At 38.4% G+C, this 19,840-nt stretch overlaps 1 long non-coding RNA gene across 2 annotated transcripts in view; it reads left to right on the top strand.

Moving 5' to 3' along the window:
* Positions 1-19,840, top strand: part of LOC118930057 (uncharacterized) — an 87,937-nt gene that overhangs the window by 11,426 nt on the left and 56,671 nt on the right. For both annotated transcript variants that reach the window (XR_008997824.1, XR_005031855.2), the window contains exon 4: positions 14,383-14,695. This is a non-coding gene — a long non-coding RNA (uncharacterized LOC118930057). The remainder of the gene's footprint in view (positions 1-14,382; positions 14,696-19,840) is intronic.

Genomic DNA, 19,840 nt, shown 5'->3' with positions numbered 1-19,840 from the left:
TATTTAATGGTATGACTCTGTTAAAGCACATCTTAACACCCTTCATTACAGGCACACAACATTTTTTTTATTATAAAAATGAGAGCCTAACTACATAGTGCTTGCTCTGTGCCAGGCATCACTGTAAACACGTATTAAGGCATTTGGATAATAGAATTATAATGAACACTCATTTTATAAATGGCAGTACTAAAACATAAAGTAGATATTCAAAACTTAAGTTTTAGAGTTGGGATTTGAACTCAAGAAGCCTAGACACTGAACGAGTAGTAATCCTTGCAATGCTATGCTCCTTTTCTTCTAGATTTTAGAATTAGGTTCAACCTAATTATGATATTCCAGTAAGAGATAATAGAGAGAGTAGCTATGTAAAAATCCTAGATAGTAATAAAATAGAAAAAAATCTAATGTAGGCCAATATTTTAACAATTAGCATTATTAATATAAAGAGAACTTTACTATGTTTTGAGACTATAAGTCACCTAATTACTCTCAAAATAGTGAGGACTTTGTTGAAGCAGTTTAATATAGTTTTCTATATCAAGTTATGGCTGAGGGGGTGTCATTCAACTAAGGACACCTATATAAAAAAAGATTTCAACTGCAATTTATAAAATTCTAGCAAATGATTTGAAAATTACTAGAATAATTTGATATACTGTACATTACAGTTTATATTACAAGTGGTTTTACATAGTTTATCTAGAGGACAAAGTGCAATACATTTTAAATCAGTGAATGTAAATTGATAATCTCTTAATTTAGAATATCATATCAACTGTAAAATACAGCACATTGTCTATCACTTAGCATGCACTTGCTGGTGAATGAGTGTTCATCTGTTCCACAATGGACTTCTTTCCAATCCTTGAGCCTCTGGTTATTTAGATCTATGCTTCTAGGGCTAGCTCCAAACCCAATGGCTCAGTGATTTACAGGAAAAATCAGTCCTTACTTGCCAGTTCGTGTAATGTATTTTTCCTAGTCAAATAAATCCTCACTTTTGTGGCTAGAATGTAGCTATATACAAAAACAGAATATTTTGTTTACTATTTTTAATGACATAATAGACATGACAGGTACTATTCTAAAAGGTAGGGCATGACATGAATATATTCACTTATTCATGGACCTACAAAACAATACTAATGTTCTAAATGGAGTGTTAGATAAGGAAATAACATTGAGTTAATCTTTACTTATGTTATATTTGTAATTTACACAATGCAAAATATGAAAGTCAGGACCTATTCAGATTTTTGTCAGTAGGGAGCAGTCAGATACAGATTTTAAATTACCACTGACTGTGGAAGACTAGACTTTTCCATGCTTTTTCTTTTAGAGCATTGGAACCATGTTGAGTACCTGATAGTTCTCAGAACAAAAGAGAGAGGTTTTTCTAAAATCAAACTGTTTGTTTCATTTCTGCTCTCATTTTTCAGGTATTCTAACTGGCATAAATTATATTTCTTATGACTGGATTAAAAGACTTTTACAATTATTTTAGATTAGAATTTAGGGGTGCTTCATGTCATAATAAGGAGACCACAAAGCAGAGTTAAGAAGCAAGCACAGTTAGAACTAAATCCAAAAGTTCTAACTTAAAAGTGTTAGTTCTAAATTAAATTAGTTATTAAGTTCTAAATCAAAAGTGCTAACCCTGAATAGTTCAGTTGCTAATTCTTAATGAAAACTATTTTGAAATGTTGATCTAATTCTTTCAAAGTTCTCTGCTAATTCCTTAATCCAAGAACTTTGTGCTTCTAGTTTCTTTTTACTCCAGTTCATCTTGTTTTTGTTTCTGAATTTATTTACTCCTTACTAATTTAAATTTTTTAAAATGATCATGAAGGAGGGAGCCAAGATGGTGGCATGAGTAGAGCAGCGGAAATCTCCCCAAACCACATATATCTATGAAAATATAACAAAGACAACCCTTCCTAGAATAAAGACCAGAGGACACAGGACAATATCCAGACCACATCCGCACCTGAGAGAACCCAGCGCCTCACGAAGGGGGTAAGATACAAGCCCCGGCCCGGCGGGAGCCGAGCGCCCATCCCCCCAGCTCCCTGCGGGAGAAGAATAGGCAGAGCGGGAGGGAGACGGAGCACAGGACTGCCGAACACCCAGCCCCAGCCATCCGGGCCAGAGTGCAGACACAGTACGTGCCCAGGGGGCCCTGGATGCTAGGGAAACAGGGCAGCAAGAACAGTGAGTGGGCACCGGAGGCCGGGTACCGGAGGACATAAGATAAGCGTGAGACCATTTTTTTTTCTTTTTGCTGTTTTGTTTTGGCGAGTGCTTTTTGGAAATCTTAAAGGGATAGGGCCCCCAATACTAGGGAAACAGGGCAGCAAGAACAGTGAGTGGGCACCGGTGGCCTGGCGCCGGAGGACACCAGAAAAGCACGCGACCATTTTTTTTCTTTTTTTTTTTGCTGTTTTGTTTTGGCGGGTGCTTTTTGGAAGTCCTAAAGGGGCAGGGTGGGACACTTAATCCGGAGGTAGGGAATCCGGGGATCTCTGGGCACCCTAACCCCTGGGCTGCAGGGAGACCCCTTACGGAGATAAATAGCCTCCAGGCCGCTCCCCCTCCAACGCGACTCCACCACTTTGGAGCAGAGGCCGGAACCAGGCCACACCCACAGCAACAGCGGAGATAAACTCCATAGCAGCCCGGAAGGAAGCAGAAACCCTGTCTGCGCGCAGCTGCCCAGCACAAGCCACTAGAGGTCGCTGTTCTCCCAGGAGAGGAGGGCCACAAACCAACAAGAAGGGAAGGACTTCCAGCCGTCACTCGTCCCAGCTCTGCAAACTATTCCTATCACAATGAAAAGACAAAGCTACAGGCAGACAAAGATCACAGAGACAACAACAGAGAAGGAGACAGACCTAACCAGTCTTCCTGAAAAAGAATTCAAACTAAGAATCATAAACATGCTGACAGAGACGCAGAGAAATATGCAAGAGAAATGGGATGAAGTCCGGAGGGAGATCACAGATGCCAGAAAGGAGATTGCAGAAATGAAACAAACTCTGGAAGGGTTTATAAGCAGAATGGATAGGATGCAAGAGGCCATTGATGGAATTGAAACCAGAGAACAGGAATGCATAGAAGCTGACATAGAGAGAGATAAAAGGATCTCCAGGAATGAAACAATGTTAAGAGAACTGTGTGACCAATCCAAAAGGAACAATATCCGTATTATAGGGGTTTGAGAAGAAGAAGAGAGAGGAAAAGAGATGGAAAGTATCTTAGAAGAAATAATTGCTGAAAACTTCCCCAAACTGTGGGAGGAAATAATCAGACCACGGAAATACACAAAACCCCCAACAAAAAGGATCCAAGGAGGACAACACCAAGACACATAATAATTAAAATGGCAAAGATCAAGGACAAAGAAAGAGTTTTAAAGGCAGCTAGAGAGAAAAAGGTCACCTATAAAGGAAAACCCATCAGGCTAACATCAGATTTCTCGACAGAAACCCTACAGGCCAGAAGAGAATGAAATGATATATTTAATACAATGAAACAGAAGGGCCTTGAACCAAGGATACTGTATCCAGCACGACTATCATTCAAATATGACGGTGGGATTAAACAATTCCCAGACAAACAAAAGCTGAGGGAATTTGCTTCCCACAAACCACCTCTACAGAACATCTTACAGGGACTGCTCTAGATGGGAGCACTCCTAGAAAGAGCACAGCCCAAAACACCCAACATATGAAGAATCGAGGAGGAGGAATAAGAAGGGAGAGAAGAAAAGAATCTCCAGACAGTGTATATAACAGCTCAATAAGCGAGCAAAGTTAGGCAGTAAGATACTAAAGAGGCTAACCTTGAACCTTTGGTAACCACGAATTTAAAGCCTACGATGGCAATAAGTACATATCTTTCAATAGTCACCCTAAATGTTAATGGGCTGAATGCACCAATCAAAAGACATAGAGTAATAGAATGGATAAAAAAGCAAGATCCATCTATATGCTGCTTACAAGAAACTCATCTCAAACCCAAAGACATGTACAGACTAAAAGTCAAGGGATGGAAAAACATATTTCAAGCAAACAACAGTGAGAAGAAAGCAGGGGTTGCAGTACTAATATCAGACAAAATAGACTTCAAAACAAAGAAAGTAACAAGAGATAAAGAAGGACACTACATAATGATAAAGGGCTCAGTCCAACAAGAGGATATAACCATTCTAAATATATATGCACCCAACACAGGAGCACCAGCATATGTGAAACAAATACTAACAGAACTAAAGGGGGAAATAGACTGCAATGCATTCATTCTAGGAGACTGCAACACACAACTCACCCCAAAGGATAGATCCACTGGGCAGAAAATAAGGACACGGAAGCACTGAACAACACAGTAGAGCAGATGGACCTAATAGACATCTATAGAACTCTACATCCAAAAGCAAGAGGATATACATTTTTCTCAAGTGCACATGGAACATTCTCCAGAATAGACCACATACTAGGCCACAAAAAGAGCCTCAGAAAATTCCAAAAGATTGAAATCCTACCAACCAGCTTTTCAGACCACAAAGGCATAAAACTAGAAATAAACTGTACAAATAAAGCAAAGAGGCTCACAAACACATGGAAGCTTAACAACACGCACTAAATAATCAATGGATCAATGACCAAATCAAAATGGAGATCCAGCAATATATGGAAACAAATGACAACAACACTAAGCCCCAACTTCTGTGGGATGCAGCAAAAGCAGTCTAAAGAGGAAAGTATATAGCAATCCAAGCGTATTTAAAAAAGAAAGAACAATCCCAAATGAATGATCTCATGTCACAATTATCGAAATTGGAAAAAGAAGAACAAATGAGGCCTAAGGTCAGCAGAAGGAGGGATATAATAAAGATCAGAGAAGAAATAAATAAAATTGAGAAGAATAAAACAATAGCAAAAATCAATGAAACCAAGAGCTGGTTCTTCGAGAAAATAAACAAAATAGATAAGCCTCTAGCCAGACTTATTAAGAAGAAAAGAGAGTCAACACAAATCAACAATATCAGAAACGGGAAAGGAAAAATCACGACGGATCCCACAGAAATACAAAGAATTATTAGAGAATACTATGAAAACCTATATGCTAACAAGCTGGAAACCTAGGAGAAATGGACAACTTCCTAGAAAAATACAACCTTCCACGATTGACCAAGAAAGAAAATCTAAACAGACCAATTACCAGCAACGAAATTGAAGCGGTAATCAAAAAACTACCAAAGAACAAAACCCCCGGGCCAGATGGATTTACCTCGGAATTTTATCAGACATACAGGGAAGACATAATACCCATTCTCCTTAAAGTTTTCCAAGAAATAGAAGAGGAGGGGATACTCCCAAACTCATTCTATGAAGCTAACATCACCCTAATACCAAAACCAGGCAAGGACCCCACCAAAAAAGAAAACTACAGACCAATATCCCTGATGAATGTAGATGCAAAAATACTCAACAAAATATTAGCAAATCGAAATCAAAAATACATCAAAAGGATCGTACACCTTGAGCAAGTGGGATTCATCCCAGGGATGCAAGGATGGTACAACATTCGAAAGTCCATCAACATCATCCACCACATCAACAAAAAGACAAAAACCACATGATCATCTCCATAGAAGCTAAAAATACATTTGACAAAGTTGAACATCCATTCATGATAAAAACTCTCAGCAAAATAGGAATAGAGGGCAAGTACCTCAACATAATAAAGGCCATCTATGATAAACCCACAGCCAACATTATACTGAACAGCGAGTAGCTGAAAGCATTTCCTCTGAGATCGGGAACTAGACAGGGATGCCCACTCTCTCCACTGTTATTTAACATAGTACTGGAGGTCCTAGCCACGGCAATCAGACAAAACAAAGAAATACAAGGAATCCAGATTGGTAAAGAAGAAGTTAAACTGTCACTATTTGCAGATGACATGATACTGTACATAAAAAACCCTAAAGACTCCACCCCAAAACTACTAGAACTGATATCGGAATACAGCAAAGTTGCAGGATACAAAATCAACACACAGAAATCTGTGGCTTTCCTATACACTAGCAATGAACCAACAGAAAGAGAAATCAGGAAAACAACTCCATTCACAATTGCATCAAAAAAAATAAAATACCAAGGAATAAACCTTACCAAAGAAGTGAAAGACTTATACTCTGAAAACTACAAGTCACTCTTAAGAGAAATTAAAGGGGACACTAACAGATGGAAACTCATCCCATGCTCGTGGCTAGGAAGAATTAATATCGTCAAAATGGCCATCCTGCCCAAAGCAATATACAGATTTGATGCAATCCCTATGAAACTACCAGCAACATTCTTCAATGAACTGGAACAAATAATTCAAAAATTCATATGGAAACACCAAAGACCCCGAATAGCCAAAGCAATCCTGAGAAAGAAGAATAAAGTAGGGGGGATCTCACTCCCCAACTTCAAGCTCTACTATAAAGCCATAATAAGACAATTTGGTACCGGCACAAGAGCAGAGCCACAGACCAATGGAACACACTAGAGAATCCAGACATTAAGCCAGACATATATGGTCAATTAATATTTGATAAAGGAGCCATGGACATACAATGGGGAAATGACATTGTCTTCAACAGACGTTGCTGGCAAAACTGGACAGCTACATGTAGTTGAATGAAACTGGACCATTGTCTAACCCCATATACAAAAGTAAACACAAAATGGATCAAAGACCTGAATGTAAGTCATGAAACCATTAAACTCTTGGAAGAAAACATAGGCAAAAACCTCTTAGACATAAACACGAGTAACCTCTTCTTGAACATATCTCCCCGGGCAAGGAAAACAACAGCAGAAATGAATAAGTGGGACTATATTAAGCTGAAAATCTTCTGTACAGCAAAAGACACCATCAATAGAACAAAAAGGAACTCAACAGTATGGGAGAATATATTTGAAAATGACAGATCCGATAAAGGCTTGACGTCCAGAATATATAAAGAGCTCACACGCCTCAACAAACAAAAAACAAATAACCCAATTAAAAAATGGGCAGAGGAACTGAACAGACAGTTCTCCAAAAAAGAAATACAGATGGCCAACAGACACATGAAAAGATGCTCCACATCGCTAATTATCAGAGAAATGCAAATTAAAACTACAATGAGGTGTCACCTCACACCAGTAAGGATGGCTGCCATCCAAAAGACAAACAACAACAAATGTTGGCGAGGCTGTGGAGAAAGGGGAGCACTCCTACACTGCTGGTGGGAATGTAAGTTAGTTCAACCATTGTGGAAAGCAGTATGGAGGTACATCAAAATGCTCAAAACAGACCTACCATTTGACCCAGGAATTGCACTCCTAGGAATTTACCCTAAGAATGCAGCAATCAAGTATGAGAAAGATCAGTGCACCCCTATGTTCATTGCAGCACTATTTACAATAGCCAAGAATTGGAAGCAACCTAAATGTCCATCAATAGATGAATGGATAAAGAAGAGGTGGTACATATACACAATGGAATACTACTCAGCCATAAGAAAAGGGCAAATCCTACCATTTGCAGCAACATGGATGGAGCTGGCGGATATTATGCTCAGTGAAACAAGCCAAGCGGAGAAAGAGAAATACCAAATGATTTCACTTATCTGTGGAATATAAGAACAAAGGAAAAACTGAAGGAACAAAACAGCAGCAGAATCACAGAACTCAAGAATGGACTAACAGGTACCAAAGGGAAAGGGACTGGGGAGAATGGGTGGGTAGGGAGGGATAAGGGGTGGAGAAGTAGGGGGGTATTAAGATTAGCATGCATGGGGGGGTAGGAGAAAAGGGAGGGCTGTACAACACACAGAAGGCAAGTAGGGATCCTACAACATTTTGCTTTGCTGATGGACAGTGACTGTAAAGGGGTTTATAGGGGAGACCTGGTATAGGGGAGAGCGTAGTAAACATAATATTCGTCATGTAAGTGTAGGTTAGTGATACCACAAAAAAAAAAAAAAGGCATTTCCTGTGTGGTAACCTCCAATGAGTTCTACACAAGGGTATAAAGGGCATATAAAAGTGTAGGCAAAGGGTCTGTTTGTGTTTATACAGAGGATCAAAGCCTAATTGGGCTACCCGAAAATGAACTAAGATACGATATGAAAAAGAACTTCCAACATCAGCACTCTCTGGAAGACTCATGCCAGAAGATGATCATCAAAAAACCCCAACAAAGATCCACGCACTGCTACAGGTGTAGATGCACTCATCCCACCAGTTCCTGGACTTGCCATGGGAATGAGGAAGGAGATATCTAAGCTGGCCTGTGCATGCAGTAAAACAACAAATTTGACTGGATCTATACTGTTGGAACTCAATCAAGAATAGGAGAAGTGCAAATTGTAGTGCTCCAAAATCTTACAACTACAGACTATTTACTGTTAAAGGAACATATGGTATGTGAACAGTCCCCAGGAATGGGTTATTTTAATTTGTCTGATTTCTCTCAGACTGTTCAAGTTCAGTTGGACAATATCCACCATATCATAGATAAGTTTTCACAAATGCCTAAGGTGCCTAACTGGTTTTCTTGGTTTCCCTGGAGATGGCTGGTAATTACAGGTATGCTTTGGTTACGTAAGTATACTCCTATTATGTTAATGTGTGTGCGCATTTTAAGTAGTAGCTTAAAACCTATACATGCTGAAGTTACTCTACAAGAAGATTTGTCAAAGAAATAATCAATCTTCCCATGTTGTCTTCCGCCTGCTACTTGTATAGCTTTTCTTCTTCCTTCCTAATTACAACCCTTAAATAGAATTCGTGCCTCATATCAAATTTACCGAGTATCATAATTCTTCCAAGTGGTAAAGATACCTCAAGACAAATGCTGGGCATAGAAGCTACAGGGCATAAATATGCAAAGAAATAAAAAGCTAACCATTTCAAACAATAAGGCTTCTCTCTCACTTACAAACTTTACATTTCCCTGTATGGCCCCGGAAGATGACTGGTTAGCCAGAGACGGGTAAGATTCCTCAAGGGAGGAACAACCTAAGACAGGCACAGTCGCAGGGGGGTCATCAAGTGAGAAATTGGGGATCAACAGAGGTGAGGCTTAGAACCTCACCCCCCCGTTCTGAGAGAAATCTTCTGCATACGTGGATGTTTTATTGCCCTTGTCTAGCTTGGATTAACACATAGTCTACAGGCACACACTTGATCATCTACATTTGCTCTCTTACAACACTAAACTATGTTTTCTACCTTTATCTTGTATCTACCTACCACTTCAGCATTTTATTAAAAATAATAATAATAAAGAGAGAAATGTGGTATCCACATATAAATCAAGTATAAAAACCAAATGAGTATTCATATTTGAACTGACTGTTTATAGTTCATAATGCATGAGCAAAACCGAAGGTTTCTGTGATGGCTGCCCTTGTACTGTTCACCATGTAAGAACTTATTCACTATGTAAGAATTTGTTCTCCATGTAAGAACTTGTTTGTTATGCCTCAGAAGATTGGAGACTGATGAAAATTAGGCTTGGGGTGGATTAATGATTGTGCATTGAGCATTGACTCCCCTATACAGAATTTTATTGTTGTTAACAACCATTTGATCAATAAATATGAGAGATGCCCTCACCAAAAAAAAAAAAGTATACACTTCCAGTGGTAAAATAATAAGTAACCAGGATGTAATGAATATAGTCAAGATATTGTAACAGCTTGGTATGGTGATAGCTGGTACCTAGAATTGTCATGTATATAAATGTTGAATCACTATGTTATACTCCTGAAACTAATGTAATGTAATACTGTGTGTCAACTACCCTTCAATAAAAAAATAATTATCTAAAAAAAATAAATAAAATGATCATGAAATATTTTATCTTTTTAAAATAATGGTTAGATCAAGAAACAGTCTGAGAAAGAGACATATGCTCAGGGAATTTATTGGGGCATACTCTTGGGATCAATGAGAGCCTGTAAGGGGATAGAAGAAAGTAAAGATTGGGCTGAGGAAGGAGTTGAGCAGCTCTGGAGACCGGGTCTTATACTCCTCTCTCTACCAGTCATGGGTAGCAGGCTGCTTCTGGGGACAGGGCAAGGCCTTGGTGAGCTGACTATGGTTAGGGGCAATTCCTGGAGAGGACTCAACTGGGAATTCTCAGCTGCCAACTTCCCTAGAAGCTAGGGGAATGAGTGTCTGATGTCTCAACAGAGATCTGGGTGGCACACCACAGCATCTACTACAAATATATATAATATGTAAATAAGACATACAGATTAAAACAAACACCCAGAGTGTTGAAAAAAATTATACCCCCCAGCCCCCCACCAAGGTGTCCATGTCCTAATCCCTGGAACGTGTGAATATTTTATCTTACATGGTAAAAGGGATTTTGCAGATTTTATTAAATTAAGAGATTATCTGGGTTTTCACAATATCTTTATAAGACAGAGGCAGGTAGGTCAGAGTCAAGAGGAGATGTGATGATGGAAGCAGAGATTGGAGCATTGTGGCCAGAAATCAAGGAATGTTGCAGCCTCAGGTGGAAAAGCCAAAAATTTATTCTCCCCTTGGTCCTAGAAGGACCCCAGCTCTGCCAACACTTTGATTTTTGCCCCATAAGACCCATTTCAGGATTCTGAACTTCCAAACTGTAAAATAGCAGATTCATATTGTTTTAAGCTATTAAATCTGTGGTAAATGGTGATAGCAGCAATGGGAATAGGCCTAGGCATTAGAACCACAGATTAAGCAACAGACATTAACCATGCCTCTGAAAACACCTGTATGCCCTCTCCAATCACATCCTCTTCCCTTTCTACAAAAATTAACTACTATTCTGAATATTAATTTACCATTTTCTCATTTTCATTATAGTTTTACTGTATCTGCATGTATTTCTAATGGTGTATTGTTAAGTGTTTATGTTTTCATAGTATTCTGAAATTGCTCTATCAGCCAACATTGTGTTTTTGAGATTCATCTATATGAACATATGAAGCTATGGTTCATTTATTGCTGTTAGTATTTTAGTTTTATGAGTATATGGTAATCTAGGTAAGCCTAGGTAAGCTGATACAATAACATCAAAGTCTTTACATCAGAACTGAACCTCTCAAGGCAATGACAGGCATAAAACTCCAGAGTTCTGGTGCCAGTGAAGCATGGAAGAGACGACTAGAATGTCCTGCCTATTGGATGTTGTTCTACCTTTTTTCATACTAGCAAAATAACTGCAGATTTTCCTCTGAATGGTTTAGGGCAAGGTCTGAGGAGAAACACTGGATCAGTGTAGTATCATAACCTTTCCCTTTTTATTTACTACATATTTCCTGGCAAATGAATGAATATGTTTCTCATTATCATGCCCTAATTTAAATGGTAAGTTCTTAGATGATAGGAATTGTGATACTAAACATAGGTTTTATACTGTACAATACTTTGTACCATGTGTTATTGGTGCTGAATAGTTGTTAAATAATAGCAGTAAATGTTATGTACTACCTGCACTAAGGGTTAGGACCTTCTGACTGCAAACAAGAGAAACTCAAACTTGTACAAGCTTACATAGAAAATGTATTTTTCTGGTTCACATATGTGGAAATTTCAATGGGAGGAGCTAGAGCTTTAAGGCACAGCTAGATACAGTGGTTGAAATGATGTCCTTAGGACTTTATCTTCCTCAGGTTGTCCATCTCTGCCTGACCTTATTCTCAGAAAGAGATTATCATAATGGAAAGATGCCTGTTGTTGGCTCCACATGTACTTCATCTTACAAGTCATTTTTCAGAAACAGATAACATTCCACTTACTCCTAGTGACCAAATATGAAATCTCTGATGATCTGGAGAGTTTTGATTTGTTTTGTTTGAGTCACAAAAGTCCTACCTGCCTTACATGGACTGAAAATATTCATATGGAATGGGTGAGGGTCCTACAAAGGGAAGGATGCTGAGAAGAAATATCTTCTAGCTCATATGTCAGGCTACCTTCCCAAGTTTACTACTCTTAATACTCTGCTCAATGTGAAGGTTATTTTTATATTCCAAGCCTAGACCAAAATCTGGCATATACAACTCACTGAAGAAAAATATATGGTAGTTATTAACATAACAGTATTTACCCAAAATGGCAATATTAATAATAATACTAATAAATGCTACTTATTGAATGACTAATAGGTTACATGTTCTGCTAGGTACTTTTCAAGCTATTTTTTTCTGTTTATTAAATTTATTAACTTCACTGCTTAGATCAGTTTCCTCATTTGTGGAAAAGAACATGGCTAGATAATATTTAGTATCTCTTCCAAATTAAATGATACAGGAATTTATATTCAATTGAGTTCCACTCTAAGATTGGAGATGAGTTCTTATAGAAAATATTTAGACCAAGTACCTAATAAAATTTCACTTGGCACATACAGAAAAATATTTATTCACTAGGGACTGCCTTCTGTGTCTGTGGAAGAAAGCTGTGTACTCTTATGCATAAGTAGACTATTTAGAAAATTCTGATTAGGGTGGGCAGGACATTCTAGTCATCTCTTCCATGCTTCACTGGTACCAGAACTCTGGAGTTTTATGCCTGTCATTGCCTTGAGAGGTTCAGAGTTGATCCATACCCCTCAAATATCAGTCAGCTTCTAATTATAACAGTTTAGGAAGACTTCTGAGTTGCACAGTAAGACATCCAATTTCCAATGTCCAATTTGTCTTACTTTCATCATTCCTTTATTCTATTTATTATGCAAGCTGACTTTTATCATAGTTCTGATGTAAAGACTTTGATGTTATTGTATTGGCTTACCTAGGCACTCTAGCTGCTAATTTTCTTATAATAATTAATAATACCATTGCTTCAAGTAAAATTTCACAATATCATTGATTATTTGCCTGAAGATACTTGTGATACTTACACTCAGTAGTTTTCACAATATCTGACACCTTCTAATGAATAATTTTCCTCATGCAAGGCTTTATGGTAATATATATATATGTATTTGCATTTATTTTTTCACATTCTTCTTTTCTTTCCCTTATCACACATAATATTTCTCAACAGCTAACTGTTTTCTTAGGTTTTACTTCCAAGTCTAAATGGAGTATGTCTAACTTCCTTTATTTCAATTATAAAAATTATGTTGTAAGATTTGTTTTGTCCTTTCTTCATATATTCACTTTAAGTTATGATGAGTTGCAGGACTACTGATAAAATACTTGTCAACTTTCTTTTTGAGCATATTTTATTTCCAGTTGTCAGTTCTCATTAGTTTTTTCATACGTATAAGGCCTTCCCTATGTTAAGATACTTTAAAAGCAAGCCAGAAGGTATACTTCAAGACAAAAATATTTATTTGTTCAAGAAGAATGGGTAAAATGAGAAGAAAGGATATATTAGACACTATCTGTGTAAATAACCTACCAGGGAGTTTCAAAGGTGGGGACAATCACAACCTGTGTGGGAAATCATTAAAGTTGCATGAAGGGGTAGCTTTAACATGAGGAGACTGCATTCTTCAACACAGACTGGATAAAATTTAATGGTTCTAACTGGGTAGAGAGGGTGAAAAAAGACCATTCCAGGTCATAGAGACATCATGCAAAATACAGGGAAGCTCAGAGAACAGAATGTAGCATGGTAGGACCGTTCATTTCTTTCAGCATACATTTATTGATTGTCAAATGTAAGAGGCCCTGTGTAAGTGATGGGTGAACAAGTTATCCCTGAGCTAAGGAGCTTTCACACAGGAGGCTATTAGAATATACTCTCCAGACCTGCTTGATGTCTTACTTCAGATGTATCAGTCTCAACATAGCCAAAACTGAACACAGGCTCTTAACCCGGTGACCTTCTTTTTCTTTGGGGGCAAAGGGTGGTTTCCACTGATTGTAAGCTTAGAAGCCTTAGAGACTAGCTCCCCACTATGTCTTCTTCTAATCAAAACATGGGCACATGATCTAGACCCCACCTTTGAGACACTCCTGCCAGGACCTTGTGTCTGGAACAAGATTTAAAGACAAAGACTAAGGGGTGGTGACAGTCATTGGCATTAGGGCTGAGATTATCCCGCACAGTAGCAATGTGGCAGTGATGTCTAGCTGTGGCAGCAGTGGTATCCTCTGGTGACAATAGCTCGTCAGACTTTGTCTGTGAATAGATGGTTGTAGCTCTTCTTGCTTTTGTCTCAGAATGACCTTGGTTTTTGCCCATTTTCCAACTCTGTTCTTACAACCTTACCTCCATTCTGTAAACTCATAAACTGCTTTTGTTTAGGTTACTTCTCTTAAGCTAGGGTATATGATGCCCTGGTGTCCTATAGCACATCTTCTTAATCTGTCTTTGATTTCAGCTGCAGCTGAGGTGAACATTCCTGTGCAAGGCCGTACACTCCTCACTGACAGTGTTCCTAAGCAGGAGCCACTTGTCTTCAGCCTTCTGCTCCAGAGCCTTCTCTGATGCTGCTGCAGTCCGTCTGCTCACAAACAACACAACTGAAAAGTACAGGGGCTAATGCTCCCAGGGGAACCCTTAACCAATGAGGGAAGACAGAAGATGGAAAAATGTTTCTTCTTTTTTTTGATTTTTGGGCAGATAATTCTGGGGGATATTGCATATACTTCCAGGATGTCCTGGTGGCAAGCATTGTGCACAGTACTAACTTGGTAAGACACCTTTAAATTGGCTTTTCACCTCTATCACACTCTTCCCCCTCCATCAATCCTGCTTTCTGGTATCAAATCCCTAATTAGTTGTCCCGATTCCTTATCTTAAGTTCTGCTTTCATGGAAAGACAAACTAACACAGAGAGCTAAAGTTGATTTCCATTGCTTGCAACCAAATACACTGATATACTCCATGCCTATTATTCATCCAGGTTCCACTTTCTTGATTAATGGTACCATCATCCATAGTGCACAAATACTTAGGAGTCATTCTTGAAGGCCCCCTTCACCTTCATCCCCATTTTGGTCTCTGAATTACTTCAAGTCCAGTTGATTTTATCTCTTGAATATTTCTTGAATGCATTCATTCTTCTTTCTTCACTACCACCACTTTAGTCCCAACTGCCAACATCTCTCATGGGTCCTACTGCAGTAACTAGTTTATTCACATCCACTCTAGCTATCTGTCCAATCACTTTATCACATTGAAACCAGAATAATATCTTCAAAATTCCTATTAGCCCTTACTTGAAATACTTAATGGTGTTACATCACTCTAAGAATAGAGACAAAATTCTACAAGCTGTTTCAGAAGGTTCTGCATGATGGGCCTCTCCTTCATTCGCAGAGGTATCTTCAAGTTTCACACTCCTCGCTGCCCTAGCCACACTGGCCTACTTTGAGTCCTGCATGCTCACCAAGCCCACAGAATATTTTCATGTGTTGTTCCATATGCCTGTAATCTTTCTCCTCTCTTCGCTTATTAATTCTGCAGTTAAGAGTGTGGACTCTAGAACCAGACTACTCTGGTTTATAACCCCAGTTCTACTATTTCCTGGCTGTGTGACCTTGGGCAAGATACTTAACTATTATGTGCCTCAATTTCCTCTTGTGTAAAACAGAGGTAATAAAAGACTCAATCCAAAGCAATGCTTGAGGATTAAATGGGTTAATATTACACACAAAGCATGTAAAATAGTACCTAGCACATAGCATTACTATGTAAGGGTTGTTTTTTTTGTTAGTCAACTATCTCAGATTAGGCATTACTTTTTCAGGGAAAGCTTCCCCTAACTTCCCCAAATAAATCAAATGCCATCATTCTAGGCACTTGTTCCTTTCTTCATAGCACTAGTCACAGTTGCAGTTTTACATTTATTTATGTGATTATTTTTTCATAACTGAGATATTGGCTGCAGAGGTGTTTCTTTTATTATTTTACTTTAAACTGTATGTATATCTACATTCTTTAAAAGTTTGCTATCTAATAGTTGCCAGTTTTATTGACGTATAATTGACATGATAAGCTGCATGATAATATTTAAAGTGTATGATTTTGTAAGCTTTGGTATATGTATACGGCTGTAAAATACCACCACAATCAAACCTTTCAAAGTTTTAAGTAACCTTACTCCCCATGTGTGTTTTCCTATGCCATCTTTATGTGATGTTCTGACGCTTATATACCTGAAAGTATATGTCAGCCATACAATTAATGATAGTTTAGTTTTATGTAAAATGCTAGATTTGAAGTACTCACTTGATACTTTGAAAATATTGCTTCATGTTCTTGCATGCCAGTTTTGTTCCTGCACTTTTTATGTGATTGATTAATATCTTTTTCTACAATTAGACAATAAACTCTATGAAGGCAGAGGTCTATAGTTTCCGCTCATCATTTTATCCCATTGTCTAACCAACACAGTGCCTTGGCGCATAACAGATGCTCATTCATATTTGTTGAGTGAATGAACAAAGGTGTAAGGTGAGACAAGATTAGAAGATATTTGGGATAATGTTTTGGATGGCCTTAAATGCCAGTTGAAGAGTCTGTGTTTAATTTGGCAAGCAATACAGTTACACAGGGTTTTAAAATAGTTCAGTGTAGTGACATAATTAGAGTGGCACTTTAGGAAGCTTATTCTGGCAGCACTATATTAGATACATTGGAGTACAGGATACTAGTATCATGGAAACCAATTGTAGCACCATAGCAACAATGTAGGCTAAATAAGGAGGGCCTGAACTCAAATGCTAGGGTGGAAGTTGCAGATTGAAGACATAATTGAGATAAAACAGGACTTGACAAAGGTAGGGAATCATTCTAAGATGATTTTTAAATTTCAGGTCTGAATGACTGGGACACAGTGTTCCATGAGCAAAAGTTGATTTCAGACAAGCAGACAGTTTGGATGAGGCATATGTCATGAGTTAGGTTTTAAATAATTTGGTCTGAAATGCTTTTGGAGTGTTCACATCAAGGAAAAAGCTGAAAATATGGCTGTGGAGTTCAGGACTTAGGTCAAAACTAGACATACAGTATTAAACAGCGTTCACCAACTATAACCCATAGGTATGGTGGGTAAAATTGCAGTATTTCCAGAATCCATCCCCTTGCCTTTGTCTATCTCCATATCAATAGGTGTTTTCAAGGTGTGGAGAGAAGTAGCCATCTCCATATCAATAGGTGATTACAAGGTGGGTGGAGAGGCAAGTGCTCTAGGACTGGAGAGGTTTTTTGGGCCTCCTCAGCGGAAACGAGAGGGAAACCGGTAAGAGAGAGGGGAGGCCAGAAAGCAAATGGAGCGAGGCTTCTTGTAAACAGTAAAAGGCCTTCCCCCATCTAGTTTTTCCCTCGACTGATTTTGGTTTCAGTGCTTTGTGGTTTATTTGCCCTGACTGGGAACATTTTCCCCCAGAGGTACAGGTATCCAACCTTCTGCCCAATTTCTATGGACCACAAGCCAATACTGTATTTTACTTTTTTTTGTTGTTGTTATCATTAATCTACAATTACATGAAGAACATTATGTTTACTAGGGTTCCCCCTTCACCAAGTCCCCTCCCACAAACCCCATTACAGTCACTGTCCATCAGTGTAGTAACATGCTATAGAATCACTATTTGTCTTCTCTGTGTTGCACATCCCTCCCTATGCCCCCCACCCACATTATACATGCTAATCGTAATGCCCCCTTTCTTTTTCCCACCCTTATCCCTCCCTACCCTCCCATCCTCCCTAGTCCCTTTCCCTTTGGTAAATGTTAGTCCATTCTTGGGTTCTGCGATTCTGCTGCTGTTTTGTTCCTTCAGTTTTTCTTTGCTCTTATACTCCACATATGAGAGAAATCATTTGGTATTTGTCTTTCTCTACCTGGCTTATTTCACTGAGCATAATACCCTCTAGCTCCATCCATGTTGTTGCAAATGGTAGAATTTGTTTTCTTCTTATGGCTGAATAATATTCCATTGTGTATATGTACCACCTCTTCTTTATCCATTCATCTACTGATGGACACTTACGTTGCTTCCATTTCCCGGCTATTTTCCATTAAACAGTACTGCGATAAGCATAGGGGTGCATCTGTCTTTTTCAAACTGGAGTGCTGCATTCTTAGGGTAAATCCCTAAAAGTGGAATTCCTGGGTCAAATGGTATTTCTATTTTGAGCTTTTTGAGGAACCTCTATACTGCTTTCCATAGTGGTTGAACTAATTTACATTCCCACCAGCAGTGTAGGAGGGTTCCCCTTTCTCCACAACCTCACCAGCATTTGTTTCTGTTTGTCTTTTGGATGGCAGCCATCCTTACTGGTGTGAGGAGATATCTCATTGTGGTTTTAATTTGCATTTCTCTGATGACTAGTGATGTGGAGCATCTTTTCATGTGTCTGTTGGCCATCTGAATTTCTTCTTTGGAGAACTGTTCAGCTCCTCTGCCCATTTTTTAATTGGATTATTTTCTTTTTGTTTGTTGAGGTGCGTGAGCTCTTTATATATTTTGGGTGTCAACCCTTTATCGGATCTGTCATTTATGAATATATTCTCCCATACTGCAGGGTACCTTTTTGTTCTATTGATGGTGTCCTTTGCTGTACAGACGATTTTCAGCTTGATGTAGTCCCACTTGTTCATTTTTGCTTTTGTTTCCTTTGCCCAGGGAGATATGTTCATGAAGAAGTTGCTCATGTTTATGTCCAAGAGATTTTTGCCTATGTTTTTTTCTAAGAGTTTTATGGTTTCATGACTTACATTCAGGTCTTTGATCCATTTCAAATGCTTTTGTGTATGGGGTTAGACAGTGATCCAGTTTCATTCTCTTACATGTAGCTGTCCAGTTTTGCCAGCACCATCTGTTGAAGAGACTGTCATTTCCCCATTGTATGTCCACGGCTCCTTTATCATATATTAATTGACCATATATGTTTGGGTTAATGTCTGGAGCCTCTATTCTGTTCCACTGGTCTGTGGCTCTGTTCTTGTGTCAGTACCAAATTGTCTTGATTACTGTGGCTTTGTAGTAGAGCTTGAAGTTGGGGAGCGAGATGCCCCCCACTTTATTCTTCCTTCTCAGGATTGCTTTGGCTATTCAGGGTCTTTGGTGTTTCCATATGAATTTTTGAACTATTTGTTCCAGGTTGTTGAAGAATGCTGTTGGTAATTTGATAGGGATTGTATCAAATCTGTATATTGCTTTGGGCAGGATGGCCGTTTTGAAGATATTAATTCATCCTAGCCAAGAGCATTGGATGAGTTTCCATTTGTTAGTGTCCTCTTTAATTTCTCTTAAGAGTGTCTTATAGTTTTCAGAGTATAGGTCTTTCACTTCCTTGGTTAGGTTTATTCCTAGGTATTTTATTCTTTTTGATGCAGTTGTGAATGGAATTGTTTTCCTGATTTCACTTTCTATTGGTTCATTGTTAGTGTATAGGAAAGCCATAGATTTCTGTGTGTTAATTTTGTATCTTACAACTTTGCTGAATTCCGATATCAGTTCTAATAGTTTTGCAGTGGAGTCTTTAGGGTTTTTTATGTACAATATCATGTCATCTGCAAATAGTGACAGTTTAACTTCTTCTTTACCAATCTGGATTCCTTGTATTTCTTTGTTTTGTCTAATTGCCATGGTTAGGAACTCCAGTACTATGTTAAATAACAGTGGGGAGAGTGGGCATCCCTGTCTTGTTCCTGATCACAGAGGAAAAGTTTTCCACTTTTCGCTGTTCAGTATGATGTTAGCTGTGGGTTTATCATATATGGCCTTTATTATGTTGAGGTACTTGCTCTCTATACCGATTTTGTTGAGAGTATTTATCATGAATGGATGTTGAATTTTGTTGAATGCCTTTTCAGCATCTATGGAGAT

Source organism: Manis pentadactyla, chromosome 5 (assembly GCF_030020395.1).
Source record: "Manis pentadactyla isolate mManPen7 chromosome 5, mManPen7.hap1, whole genome shotgun sequence".
NCBI classification, from domain to species: domain Eukaryota; kingdom Metazoa; phylum Chordata; class Mammalia; order Pholidota; family Manidae; genus Manis; species Manis pentadactyla.
This window is presented reverse-complemented; position numbering and strand designations above follow the sequence as displayed.